Here is a 15096-nt window from a genome sequence, read left to right as displayed (position 1 = left end):
ATATTTCTTATCGGTCATATTTTATCCGCTATTTTTAATAAATATTTATATATATAAATTTTAGCTACACACGGAACGCGTTAATATTATGAACAAGCAACAGAATAATGAAAATCGTGTTGTACATATTAATTAAATATTTTAAAGTTTTTGTTAAAGAGTGTGTGTGCATAACAATTTATAACAGGATTTACACAGGTCAGAAAAATCAAGGAAATCATTGAAAAATAAAATCCAATTTTTGTAGCAAAGCCGATTTAAAAAAAATAATATTTGGTATAATTATGAATAATTAAATAAGTAATTATGTAATTAAAATCTTCTCAGTTTCTATTATTTTAAAAATTGAACTATATATTATTTTTACGAAATTTTTTTCTCTACTCTTTATTCACTTACATCTTCTTTTCTAATTGCAAAATGATACGCATGCAACAGACAGACTTAAAAACGCAATTTTTCCATACATTTGTTTTTTATTCTATTTATTCCCCTATCTCGTTAAATATAAAAATAAAACGAAAAGAATATATTCCAATTAACAGTTCATAGATTTTTTAAAAAGAAATAAAACGAATATAGATTTCAATATTCTGCAGCTCTCTTTTAAAATAGAATTTTTAGATAATATAATGAAAATGAAAATTATTAGGTATATATGAATTATTTTTAAAACAATTTTTTTGAAGATATTTTTCATACGACTAAAAGAGTGGAATACTTTTTTAATAAAATAAATTTGTTTTTAAATTGACTACCATACTCAAAAGTTTTATAATATAAATTTTTCTAATATATTTTATATCTCGAGATTTAATTCCCACCGCTTGAAAGTTAGCCCGCGCGACAACAAAACTTGCAATTGAATTACATCTTTTCTTAGTTTGTCACGTTGATTGCAAGTTTTTAATTGACCTCGATTGCCTCTTTTACTCTTTTGTTATTCGAAAACAAGTTTTCTGCAAAGTAATCTTCTTTCTACTATAACTGTATAAATCACGAAGCAAAAATAAATATTCTTGAGTATAAAGTTAAATTTTATAATTAATATAACGTAATTATGTTTCTATATATAAATATTTGTCGAAAGAATAATTTTTTCGAAATTTTTGAAAAATAACTAAAGGCCTGTTTTCTTATGTAAGTAAAAGGGGTTTATAGATGATGTGAAAAATTTCGGTAAATGATGGGGTTAAGCTTAATAAATATTCGTTGATAGATTACGATAAGGACTTTTAGTTAGGGCCTTGGGGGAGTGCAAAAAGCCTTTGTTGACGTAAAATCAATGCGTTCATACCTTCGTAAACATTAATTTCTGAGTGGGCGGACAAGTTAAACGAAGAATAGCCGATATACATTTGAAATTGATAATATTGTCTCCTCTCAATTCAAAAGAAGAAAAAAATTAATATTTTTCTTTCATTAAAAATATTTTTAATTTAAAGCAACACAACACTGAGTATAGCTTTTTAACCTTTAGAGGGTCGGTAAATTTGCACAAATTTCAGTAGTTTTTTATTTAAAAAAATTAAATTAAGAATTTTATTAAAAAATTTTAAGGTGTTTCTAACAATTTATTAAAATATTTGAGAATAATTTCTTTATGTTAATTATTAGAGGATTTTAAAGTAGTGTAAATTCTAAAAAAAAAGTAGCTTCTTTTACTGTCACAAATCTAAAAAAAAAGTATCCAAATAGTATAGGAAATCGTAAAAAAAATATTGTTATTTATTCATTATTTGTAAATAAATAATGTGCGAGTATTTGTAACTTTTATACGAACATTTATGACACTGATACTTTTTTTTTATTTCCAAATTGATATTATTGAAAAAAAATTGTATTTTCTCAAATTGTCTGTAAATCGAAAAATGGAGGAAAATATTAAATAATTTGCTATCTGAGTGTAAAAGTTTTGTCGAGCATTCGTGATTATATCAGGAGAAACTAAACCTATTTTCTAGATTAGAAATTGTGAATACATCAGTTAAAGGGACTCTTTTGTATCCGAGAGTAGGTTTTGCACAATTCAATTGAAATCAACAAATGCAAACGGAATAGAAAATTGAGTTTTGTATACATTGTGTCTTTCTGTTATGTATATCCATTTCATCCATTGTGTATTTTAAATTTCCACCACTTCTATTTATTCTCCACATCTTTTTTCCATCTCTTTGTGTAGAACATTTTTTCTTCTTTATGACACTTTCTTTTTTAATGTCCCTTATCTTTGTTTTTTCTGTTTAAAAATTTTTTTTATTAGAAAAGAATTTTTAATTATATTTTACATCTTTGTCATTATATAAATATATATATAAAACTCATTAAAACACGCTAATGATTTCAAGAATTTTATTGTTATTTTTAAAAATTCTTCTCTTTATATAGAAGAGAATATTAAATTTTGAAGAGGCAATAAAAATTGGTTCTTTTTTTGACGCAGTTTTCTTTTGCCTTCCTTTTTTATGAGAGAGTGGATCGTTTGAGGTGAAAACTTTATGAAGGTTCTTTTACCTTGCATTTAATATATATTTCTTCTTTTTTTCTACTCTTTGTTGAATATAAGTGTATTGCCTTTGTTGAAACAAAAAAAACTGAAGCATTTCGTAATTGATATACAAATGTTTTATTTTCATTAAAGTTAGAGAAAAAAATGTGGATTTGAATTTTGAAATTTGTGTAAATATTTAATTAAATTATAATGATTATGTAGGATTAATTTTAATAATAAATATTAACACTGTTTATCATGTGAATTATTAAATTTGGAAGAAATAAATTTTTAATGACTATTTACCAATTTTTAATTGTCTGATAGCGTTCGGGTAAGGGTGCTACTACTTAAAAATTAAAACAAAATCCGCTATTCTTCAGGATTAGGTAGGACTCAGTCCCTTCTAAAACTCTGATAACTTTCAGATGATTAGAACTATTAAATTTGGAAGAAATAAATTTTTAATATATGTTTTACCAAGTTTTGATTGTCTGATAGTGTTCGGGTGATGGTGCTACTACTTAAAAATAAAAATAAAATTCTCTATTCTTCAGGATTGTGTAGGGCTCAGTACCTCCTAGAACACAGGTGATTTTTAGAAGCTTACAATTATTAAATTTAGAGAAAATAAATTGTTAGTGCCTTTTTTTACCAAATTTTGATTGTCTGATAGCGTTCGTTAATTTTAATAATTAATATTAACACTATTTATTAAGAATACGCCATAATTGGAGTATAAGGAAAAATTATTTATAAATATCCAATTGAAAATTCACTAATTATGTAATCGAAAATCGGTGAAAATTATATTCGTTGATTGGAGTTGTCTTCCAGTGCTTAGATTACTCATTCAATTATTGCATCGTTAGTATTAGTAGTTTGACTAATTCTATGATTTAATTCTACATATTCGACAAAATTATTTGCTTGATTAAGTTTAATGCTGTTAAATATATAATAATAATTATTATCATTATTATAAATAATAATAATAATAATTATTAGTATCATTATTATTATTATAATTATTCTTGTTATTGAAATTGCTTTGTATTTGAAGAAAGAAAATGATTTTAAAAATCAATAGTAGAACTCTAAAGTGAATGTTAATTAGTTTAAAAATCGATACATTTGGTATTAATTATTTCTTTTAAAGAAGTTTTTTCTTTGAAAGACGCGAAAATTGACGTTTTAATTATAAAACTCAATAAATTATAATTTGAATTCTTTTTCTTTTGCGCACGTTCTTAGATTTTTTATTGGATGAGCATTAATGTAGAAGAAAATATGATTAAAACATGCGGAAAATTCGAGGCACCTGGATCGTGCTTTTTTATCTTTTTTTTTTTAAAAGCGAGGCTAAAATGTTATAATATCTGCATATGATAAAGTCGATGAGCTTTTCTTTTTTATGAACAAAAAAAAAAGTGTGAAGCAATAAAGCAAGAAAATACAAGTCTCTATAAAGAGTAGTGGTGGATCGTAATTCGCAATTTTCAAGCTATTCTTTGGGTCTTACCGTCGTTGCATCTAGCATACTATATACATTTTTTCTTGTCTCTTTGGCAAGTTTTTAACCACATTTTTTCTCTCTCTCTCTCCTTCATTTTTAATGCTCTTGTCAACTCTATTTTTCTCTCCTCAATTCCTCAATATAAAATCGCAAAGTTTTTTTTTCTAAATCAATATATGTTCTTAATTTTTTCTGAAATCTATTTCTAAAGAAAGAAAATAATAATTAAAAATTTTTTTTTTGCGTAAGAATATTATATCATTAATTGTGATTTTCTTTGTAATTTATACGCTTTTCGAGGGAAAAATTAATTTAATGAATGTAAAATAAAATAGTAAAATTAACATTTGGATTTAACCTCTGCTTAGAATGCACGAGTTAAGCGACTACCTTATTAAAATGCTCGTTAATTGTAGCCGTAAATTTATTATGAAGCACGTGCTCCATTCTTTCAGGATTTCAGGCAAAAAATTAATTGTTGCATAATTTGCATATTAATTTTTTTTCGTAATATTTTTTTGAAACTATAAATGTATGAAAAATGCTATTTTTATAGAGATTATAATTAATGTGTAATAGGTCTTTAGTAATATTGTTATAATATATGTGTCGAGCTATGATAATGAATGAGAAACTCTTTTAATATTGACAGTTCCATTACCTACGATTCGAAACGAATGAAACGATAGGAATCTGTCGATTTATTTCCGAATATAAGGCATTTAATTTCACGAATCATGAATTCTAGGTACTTATTATTAAATTCATCATGAGCTGCAGATTTTAAAAGACATTATTTTAAAATCAGCATAAATGTAAAATCCATTTGAAAATAAATTCAACATAAGGAAAGTTGCTTAAAAATGTTGCTAATGAAAATATTAGAAATGCTCTCGGAAAATTTGCTCCTCCCCACGTATACAGAAATAAGAAAATCTTAAGTTAAGATCATTCTTTTCACAAATCCTACTCTAACTCTTTTTAAACTGAATCCCTTTTTTTAAAAATTAAAATCCCCTTTTTTAAACTAAAAACACTATTTGATACGAGTAAAGGAGATATGTGTAGGCTTATGTGTATATGTTCTAAGGCACAATGCGGTCGCTATATAGTACAGCATCTCGAGCATTACTACCATGTTGATAAAATATCTATAGTGCCATGTATGCATCTATATACCCAAGGGAATCTAGATTCTATATTCCTGCATATCATGAAACTTACAGTCAAACAGTTCGGGTATTTCAACTAGTACTAGATGCATGGTGGTGCCAGCACACTAAAGAAAGTGGTATTGGCAAATAAGGTTATAAAAGTTCAGTCTGTTTACAGCTTGCAACCAATCATACGCTATAGGTATTTTTTTTTATGTTTTTTATGAAATATTTAAAATTTTTCATCTTTTAAACAGCATGTGACTGTTTGAAATTCACTGGTAATTTTGTCGACCACACTTTTCTCTTTAAATATTTAATAAATTCAGCTGAAATTTTGTAGGAAAGTCTAAAATTTAATAAAGAAGGTCAGTGATGTGGGAAAGTTTTAATAATTTAAAAATTAATTATAATAAAACACTTTGAAATCGGTTAAGACGAGAAATTGATTAGAAGAGTGACCGTGACAACTGATAATTTTAATAAGTGATTTGTAATAATTACTTTTGGAAATATTAAAACTTTTACACATCACTGACCTTCTTTATTGTATTTTAGACTTTCGTACAAAATTTCAGCTCAATTTATTAAATATTTAAAGAGAAAAGTGGTCGAAAAAATTACCATTGAATTTTTAACAGACACATGCTGTTAAGAGGTTTTTTTTGGAAAACGTTTCAAATTCATCTGAAATTAGTTAAATTTTTTAATGTATGTAGGTACTTCATTAATTATTAAAAATAACGAAAGAATTCTAGTTAAAAACACAAAAAAAATTAAATTTTGGAAAAGTTACAAATAATTGCAGAAATTCAATAATTTTCAAAAGAAATAAAATTCTTCGTAAAAATTCAATTATGTCCAAAAATTTCAAAAAATTCTCGTCAAAATTTCAATTATCTTTATAAATAATAAAATTTTTCTCCAAAATTCAATTATTTTTGAAAATTTTAATATAATTCTTAGAAACGTTCAAAAAATTTTTAGAAAATTCTTTCAAACCATTCAATTATTTTCAATATCTTCTATATTTTTATACGAAATTTCCACAAAAGAATTTAATAATTTAAAAAAACATTTTATAAAAATTTCCTACAAACATTCAATTATTTTTATAAATAATAAAATTTTCACAGAAATTCAATTATTTAAAATATTAAAATACAATTTTCATATAATTTTTCGAAAAAAATCAATTATTTAAATTTAAAAACATTTTTGTAAAATTCTTCGCAGAAATTCAATTACTTTTTAAAAATTTTTAAATATTTGCAAGAACTAAATTTTTTTCATAATTAATAAAATTTTTCACAGGATTTCAATTATTTTAAACACAATTATCATAAAATTTTTCTTTAAAATTCAATTATTTAAAAAAATTTTAATACATTTCTTCGAAACGTTCAAAAAAATTTTATAAAATTCTTTCAAACTTTTCAATTACTTTCAATATCTTCTGAATTTCTATATTTTTATAAAAAATTTCCACAAAAGAATTTAATAATTTTAAAAAAATTTTATAAAATTCCTTACAAACATTCAATTATTTTCATAAATAATAAAATTTTCACAGGAATTCAATTACTTTTATTTACAAACAATTCAATTATTTTCAAATTTGTTAGAAATTTCTTTCAAATAATTTCATTATTTTCCATATAAACTATACAAGTTTTTACAGAGATTCAATTATTTTCGTAAATTATAAATTTTTTTTTTTGAATTCAATTATTTTCAGAGTTAATAAGAACTCATAGCAGAATTTCAATTATTTTTAATTCAATTTTAATCGAATTTCTCGAAAAATGTAATTATTCATAAAATTTTTATTAAAATTCGTCAAAAGAATTCAATTATTTAAAAGTTTGATGATAAAATTCTTTATGAGAATTCTATTTTAAAAAACATTCAATTATTCAAGAAATTATTTATTTTTGTATTTAATTGATTGTAAAATAAATAAATAATTGAATTCTCGTAGAATTTTCTGATAAATATTCATTAAATTGATTTCTTCATGTTTTAATATAATAATTAAAGACGACCGAGTGATAAAATCAATTCAATTATTATTTTCAAGAATTTTTAACTAAAATTCTTCTGTAAATCGATTATTTTCAATAATTTATTTTTGTATTTAAATAATTTAATTCTCGTAGAATTATCTAATAAAAATGTATTTAAAAATGAATTTCATTTAATATTTTATAATAATAATTGAATATTAAAAGCATCGTAGCATGAATATTTTAGAAATAATTGAATTCTGAAAAGGTTTCAAATTAATAATGTTTCATAATCTGAATTTTTCATACTTTTAAGGGCATTTAAACCTTTATGACGTCACAGGTTGTGCAAAGCATGTGTTCTAAAGCTGTGACGTCATCATGTTTCAAATGCCCTTAACTATCATTTCTGTAGAATTAATTTTGTTTTTAAAAGTTTAATTGAATTTTTTTATATTATTTTAAGTTTTTATTTTCTAATATATATTTAATTGAAGAATTTTTCGAATAATCAAAATTTCGTAAAATTTAATTGTAAACAAATGCTTTTGAAAATTAGAACTTTTTCTAAAATTATCAAAAACTATTTATTTAAAGAAGAATTTTAGTTAAAAATTGTAGAAAATAATTGAATTGAAATGTTCAAAATCATTTTGAAGAACTTACAGTAACAATATATGCTTATAATATAAAATAACGATTTTATAACTCGGGCATCTTTAATTATTATAAAACAAGTAGAAAATAGCTGAAAATTATATAGTTTCAGTCTAAAAAAAAAAAAAGTATGAATACTTGTATTTGATTATAGATTTTGAACTAATGAAATGCGAGCATTCAGCATTCATACAACATCGTTCTAGTTTTTTGTTTTTGATGTAAAGTTGGAATCCCCTTTTTGTAGCAGTTCGAACAATTCGAATTCGAACAATAAGAGACATATTTGAGAAAATGTTTATTCAAAAAAAAAAAAAAAAAAAAAAAAAAAAAAATGGTTTTATAAGAGATAATTATAAGGGATCCATAAGAGATTTCTACATATAAAAAATCAAACAATTGAGTAGCTTTTTTCATCCCAACAAGTTTATGTTCCACAAATATAAACCTATCCGATTTTCAAGCTTTCGACCTTTTTTTTTTTTTTAAATCTACCGTTTTCACGAACACTGAATAGATAAATTTTACAAAGTTAATATTTCTGCGTGCTCTCGAATGAAAGCACCCGCTTCAGCTTACGTTTCAGTATAAGCTGAAAGAGTAGAGGTGAATGATACATGATCGCAAGATAAAATGAATGTTAATTAAAGGATTAAAATTCATGCACGGAAAAAAAAGATATGCGTATAAATGGTATAAATGTGTCAACCGCGGGGATGGTTTATCATCCTAGAGAAATGGGTTATCATGTGTTTGTATGGATTAATTTGTATAATTTCGTTTTTGTGTGTGTGTGTGCGAGTGTGGGTGGGTGCACAAATAAGTAATTGTTCCGAATGTTTTTTTTTCCCTCGTCATATACTATTAGGGAAAAAAAAGAAAAAAAAACTAACATGCGAAGTACTCAAGGTTAATAGATTTATTTTTAAGTTACAAATGGAAGCTATACGGAAGGTAATTGTGTCAATACCTATATATATTTTATATGATCGGCTCTAGTTATATCTATACACACAATATAACCTGCAGACTATGTCTATTAAAATATTTAGTGTAATTTCTCTTCGTGTAAAAAAGGGCGAAACAAACTTGCCTCCGTATGAGCATTCATGACATTCATGACATTCATGACATTTATGACATTTATGACATTTTCTAAATACATATATGTAATGACGTTGACAGAGTCTCGTGATATCACAAAAAGATTTTCAAGGCAATTTTGTAAAATTGTTTCTCTAGAAACTAAATTAATTTAATCAGATTAGAACTAATTGAAGAGTTTCAATACATGAAAAAGTTCTATATCTTAATAGGTTAAAATTTTTCTGTTAAAAAAATTTTAGATATGTCTAGTATCCTTTGGTTTTAATTAACACATACACTGTTAACTAAAAAGAATCAAATTGCAACGACTTGACACCAAAAATGTGGATCAAATAAAAAATTGATCCACATTTTTCGCATTATTTTGAACCCAAAATGAAAAATTTTTGTATAAATTTGATACTTTAAAGAAAACTGTGTATTAGGATAATAAATTTTATCAGTTTTATTACTCCATGTTTCGTGTATAAAATATAAATACATTGTGTATGTACACAAGAAAGTCATAAATGCGAGCATAAATGTAAGTTCGTGTACGTAAATAACATAAAATATTAAATTCAAATATACATTATGGAATTAAGGTGTATCAAGTCCCTTGATCACTCTTTTACTCCGTTAGACTCTGTATTATTACACTAAAGTACTGTCATTTTTATTTTCATTATAGAGCATTTATTTTAATAGCCTATTCTGCAGCATGTTTTCTTTTTTATTTCAGGGTTACCACAAAAATTTAATTTCGTTTTTCCCTGAACAAAAAAGAATATTCTGATTTACTCTAAAAATTATTAGATACTCAAAAAAATGTTCTGACATTTATTTACAAATTTCTTCAAAAGTAAAATTAACATCAACAACTTCTTTTCTAAATAAATATTTAATCACTGTTATTTTTCCATAGAAATTAAAATTCTTCAACAGATTCAAATTCAAACCTTTTTGAAATTCAATAACTTATAAGAATATTATTATAAATGAAGAAATCGATTACGCCGAGTCGGAGTAATCGATTTCCTCATGTTTTAATAATAATTTAAGATAACCCAGTGAATTAATAATAAAATAAAATTAATTCTTAGAAGAATTATTAGTTAAAAGTACGAAAAATTCTGATTTTCAAAGATTTGAATTCGAAACCTTTTCAAAATTCAATTATTTCTAAATATTCCCCCCTAATGCTTTTAATATTTAATTATTGACTAAAATTTTAAATGAAATTCATCTTTAAATCAATTTTTATTAAAAATTTCTACTAAAGTTCAATTATTTAAATAGAAAAAAAATTATTTATTGAATAATTGAAGGTTTCTTAGAATTTAATTTTTACAAAGAATTTTATTAACAATTTTTTTAAATTATCAATTTCTTTTAAGGAATTTAATTAATATTTTACTGAAATTTTTCATATTAAAGAAATTTTATAACAATTTTTGAAAATAATTGAAAACTTTTTGAAGAATTTTATTAAAATTTTTTAAAATAATTGAATTCCTGAGAAGAATTTTTTATTATTTTTAAAAATAATTGAATTGTTGGGAAGTTTATTAATTCTTTTTAAATAATTGAATTCTTGGAAAGAATTTTATAAAAATTTCTGAAAATAATTGAAATTCTGCGAATAATTTTATTATCTGTGAAAATAATGGAATTTTGCCGAAGAATTTCATTAAAATTTTCGAAAACAATTAAATTCTTTCAAGAAATATATAATTAAAAATGAAATTGGAAAGAATGATTAAATACTAATAAACAAATTATATCAAACTCATTTTAAATATAATTACATTTTTCGCAGATATCTTTTAAAATTGTATTAAAAATAATTGAAACCCTGCGATGAGTTTAAATATTTATAAAAATAATTGAATTCTAAAATGGAATATTATTAAAATTTTTAAAAATAATTGAATTCTTGCGAAGAATGTTATTAAATTTTTTTTAAATAATTGAAATTTTCCCAAGAATTTTATTAAAATTTTTGAAAATAATTGAAATTTGGAAAAATTTTGTTAAATTATTTAAAAATAATTATTGAATTGCTGCAACGAATTTTATTAAAATTTTTTGGATAATAATTGAATTCCTGCGAAGAATTTTTAAAAAAATTTGAAAATAATTTAATTTTTAGAAGGTACTTTTATTAGTTTTCAAAAGAATTGATTTTTTATGATGAATTTTGATATTTATCGAAATAATTGAATTTTGGAAAAAGAATTTTATTAAATTTCCTTAAAATAATTGATTTTATGTGGAACAAATTTTTGTTTATCAAGATAATTGGATTTTTTTGCAGAATTACTTACAAATTTTTGAAAATAATTAATTTCCTGTGACAAATGAAAAGTTATTTATAAAAATAATTGAAGTATTGCAACGAATTTTATTCTTTTATTGAATAATGGAATGTTTCTTAAATTTGAATTTATTTAAATCTTAAATTCATTTAAAATTGTATTAAAAATATGGAAAATTCTGCTATGAAAATAATTGAATTCCTAAATTAAATTTTATCATTTATAAAAATAATTGAATGTTTACGTAGAGTTGCATCAAAAAATTTTTTTTCAATAATTAAATTATTTGATAAATTTTATGACAATAGTAAATATTGAAAATCATTGAATTGCGAAAAAATTTTGAAAATAATTGAAATTTTGCAAAGAATTTTATTTAAATTTTTGAAAATAATTGAATTTCTATCGAAAAATTTTGCTATTTATAAAGATAATTGAAATCATAATGAGAATTTTTAAAAAAATTTGGAAAATAATTCAATTTTTGCAAAGAATTTTGCTATTTATAAAGATAATTGAAATCTTGAAAAGAATTTTACTAACATTTTTAAAAAATAATTGAATTTGTTCGAAGAATTTTATTACTTTTGAAATAATTGAATAATATTAAAAAAATGCATTCTAGTCAGAATTAGAAAAAAATTTTGAAGGTTTCCTATTAAAATTCGTGGTAGTTTCATAGTTTATGAGGCAAACAAAAAAGAAAAAAGTCATAAAAAATTCAGAGTTTTCTTATGAATTCTACAAATTTAATTTTTTCCAGCGCTTTTAATAAAAATCACTGACTTTTCCCTGATTTTCCTGACCAATTCTACTTTCCCTGACTTTTCCCTGAATTCCCTGATTTCCCTGAGTTGTGGCAACCCTGTATTTCTTTATGAAACCAAGAAAAAAAAATGGATTCTTTATGAAATAGAAATTAATACTGCAGCATGTTTTTTTTATTTCTTTATGAAACTAAAAAAAGAATTCTTTATGAAATAGAAATTAATAACACTAATAACACTAATATAAATAATGACACTTTAATGACACTAATAGCATTAATAAAATTAATAATAAAATAACGAAAATGTTTAAATACTTGATATTTGTTGCTTTGTTAATCCACACACACACAGCGGATTTTATATTGATGATGCGGGTAAAGAGTTAATATGATTAATATTTAAAAAATAAATGTTCAGTGTTATTCATGAAAATTTAAAGGGACATCAAATGTTGCATTGACGTGAACAATCATTGATTTGTATGCCCTTGTTCTAGAATTGGAAAAAATTTCAAATAAACAAGCGGGACAATGCATTTTTTAAGTCTTGTGATTAAAATCCATTAAGCACTATAATAATGTATGCAAATGCTTAAGTATAGCGTACAATACATAATTGTGTAAGTACAATTTTCACAAGTACTTTAACTCCGGAAGCGTAAGTACAAAGTCGTTATGTAACACTTGATATAGATTATGTGAATGAAATGTAAACAACCAAGTGTTCGATATTCATATATATCATTTACGTTTCATTACTTTGTGTCAATACGTTCATTGTACAACTGCCCTTAAAGTTCATATATCAATATTTATAAAAAAAAAGTTTCTTTTTTTAATTCTTCATTGTGTTTATTTTGTTTGCTATTTACTTTTTTCCAGTTTGTTTAACTGAAAATTTGACTCTCATCGTAATCGAAACTATTATTACACTATTCGTCAAACATTGCATATAAACCTTTTAAAGTTTTCTTAACGCTTTAAAAAAAAAAAAAAAAAAAAAAAAAAAAAATTATATGCGGAAGAGGCGAATTTTTGTTGTGCTCAATTTTAAAATTTTCATTTAATTATAATTTCTTTTATAATATAATAAATTTGAAAGATGAAATGTTGTCGTAAAAGGATAAATCGGGGGCGAATTGAACAATGACATTGTAAAAAGTGTATATTTGGAATTACAGAGAATTGTTACAACATTGACCTCGACAATGAATTATTCGATAAAAGATAAGTGACACATTATGGATAAGCGAACACATAATGTCGTGACATTGACAACTAGTAGGTGGAGAGTAAACTATTAGCGAACTATTATTTTATAAAATAAAAAGAGACTTACTCAAAGAGAGAAATTTGATAGAAATTAATAATCTCCTAAGGTTGTAATATTATGATGATGATGATGATGACGACAATTCGTCAATGAACAGTTGTATAACTATTTCTTTAAATACAATAAAATTAGCGTGATAATTTGCTAATTGCTAATTTTCAAGTTTTGAATGTTCGATAAAGATTTTCTCTTTTTTTGTGAAGAAAAAAAAAATGTTGAAAACACCTATAATAGTAGTAGTGTGAAACCCTAGCGACCGACGCTCGCGCGGGACGAACTGAACTCGAACGAACTGATCTGCCGGGTATATTCCTTCCCGGCTCCGTTTTCCGACCCGAACACATCGTCGCGCAACCTCGGAAAATTTATGCCGCCCTGGATCCCTTCGAATCTTCACCCCCTTGCCCCTTTCTCCATCTCCACCCACCCACGCTCGCTCTCTCACCCACCCCCTTAAACTCTGTCCATGAACAGCTCGATTCGCACCCTCTAGCAAAGAAAAAGCAGAGGAGCAGGATCGAAATTCGTGGCTCGTTTTTGAGATATTAGAAGGTGAACCATCTTTTTTACCCCTTTTCATCACTTTTCTTGCACTTGTGATTTAGTGATGTGTGTGTGTGATAAATATCGAGAGGGATATGTAGAATTCTGTAAAAATTGTTGAAATTGAAAGAATGAAAATTTTATTTTAATAAATTAGTAAAATTTATATACTCTAGCACTCTTAGGCTTCGTTCATACCTACGAAAACTTACTACAGTGGAACCTCGATTTTTCGAACCTGTGTTATCAGAATTCTCTGTAATTCGAACTGTAAATCATTTTATCCGAACTTTTACTATCCGAACTTTTTCGTTAACTTAAAGACGAATTATTTTCAATTTTTTACATCTATTGGTACATATATCTCAAAAATATTTTTAAAAATTTATTATCTAACCACTGATTTTTTATGTAAATACCTAAAAATATAAATGCCATTTAATAAAAATAATTTAAACAAGTTGATCATTTCATGATCATTTAGCTTCCTCAATACAATATATACCTATTGTATAATTTTTTATTTTAGAATAATTATTTAAAAGTGTTAAGATACACATGCTAGTGTTCAGTCGGGTTTAGTCCCTACTAGAACTCTGGTAATTTTCAGATGATTAGATTTGTTAAATTTGGAAGAAATAAATTTTTATTTTCGTTTTTACCAATTTTGATTGTCTGATGGCGATCGGGTGAGGGTGCTACTACTAAAAAATGGAAATAAAATTCTCTATTCTTCAGGATTGTGTAGGGTTTAGTCCCTACTAGAACTCTGGTAATTTTCAGATGATTAGATTGAATAAATTTGGATGAAATAAATTTTTATTTTCGTTTTTACCAAATTTTGATTGTCTGATGGCGTACGGGTGGACCTGCTACTACTAAAAAATGGAAATAAAATTCTCTATTCTTCAGGATTGTGTAGGGTTTAGTCCCTACTAGAACTCTGGTAATTTTCAGATGATTAGATTGAATAAATTTGGATGAAATAAATTTTTATTTTCGTTTTTACCAAATTTTGATTGTCTGATGGCGTACGGGTGGACCTGCTACTACTAAAAAATGGAAATAAAATTCTCTATTCTTCAGGATTGTGTAGGGTTTAGTCCCTACTAGAACTCTGGTAATTTTCAGATGATTAGATTGAATAAATTTGGATGAAATAAATTTTTATTTTCGTTTTTACCAAATTTTGATTGTCTGATGGCGTACGGGTGGACCTGCTA

At 24.4% G+C, this 15096-nt stretch overlaps 1 protein-coding gene across 1 annotated transcript in view; it reads right to left on the bottom strand.

Annotated features, from left to right (window-relative positions):
- Nucleotides 1–13672, bottom strand: part of LOC122505623 (glutathione S-transferase-like) — a 29322-nt gene extending 15650 nt beyond the window's left edge. The window contains exon 1 of the mRNA XM_043617406.1: nt 13337–13672. The gene's annotated coding sequence lies outside the window, so the exon portion shown is untranslated. The remainder of the gene's footprint in view (nt 1–13336) is intronic.
- Nucleotides 13673–15096: the final 1424 nt, after the last annotated feature.

Source organism: Leptopilina heterotoma, unplaced genomic scaffold (genome assembly GCF_015476425.1).
Source record: "Leptopilina heterotoma isolate Lh14 unplaced genomic scaffold, ASM1547642v1 Lhet_0, whole genome shotgun sequence".
NCBI lineage: Eukaryota > Metazoa > Arthropoda > Insecta > Hymenoptera > Figitidae > Leptopilina > Leptopilina heterotoma.
The sequence above is the reverse complement of the archived record's forward strand: the minus strand, read 5'-3'. Positions and strand labels throughout refer to the sequence as shown.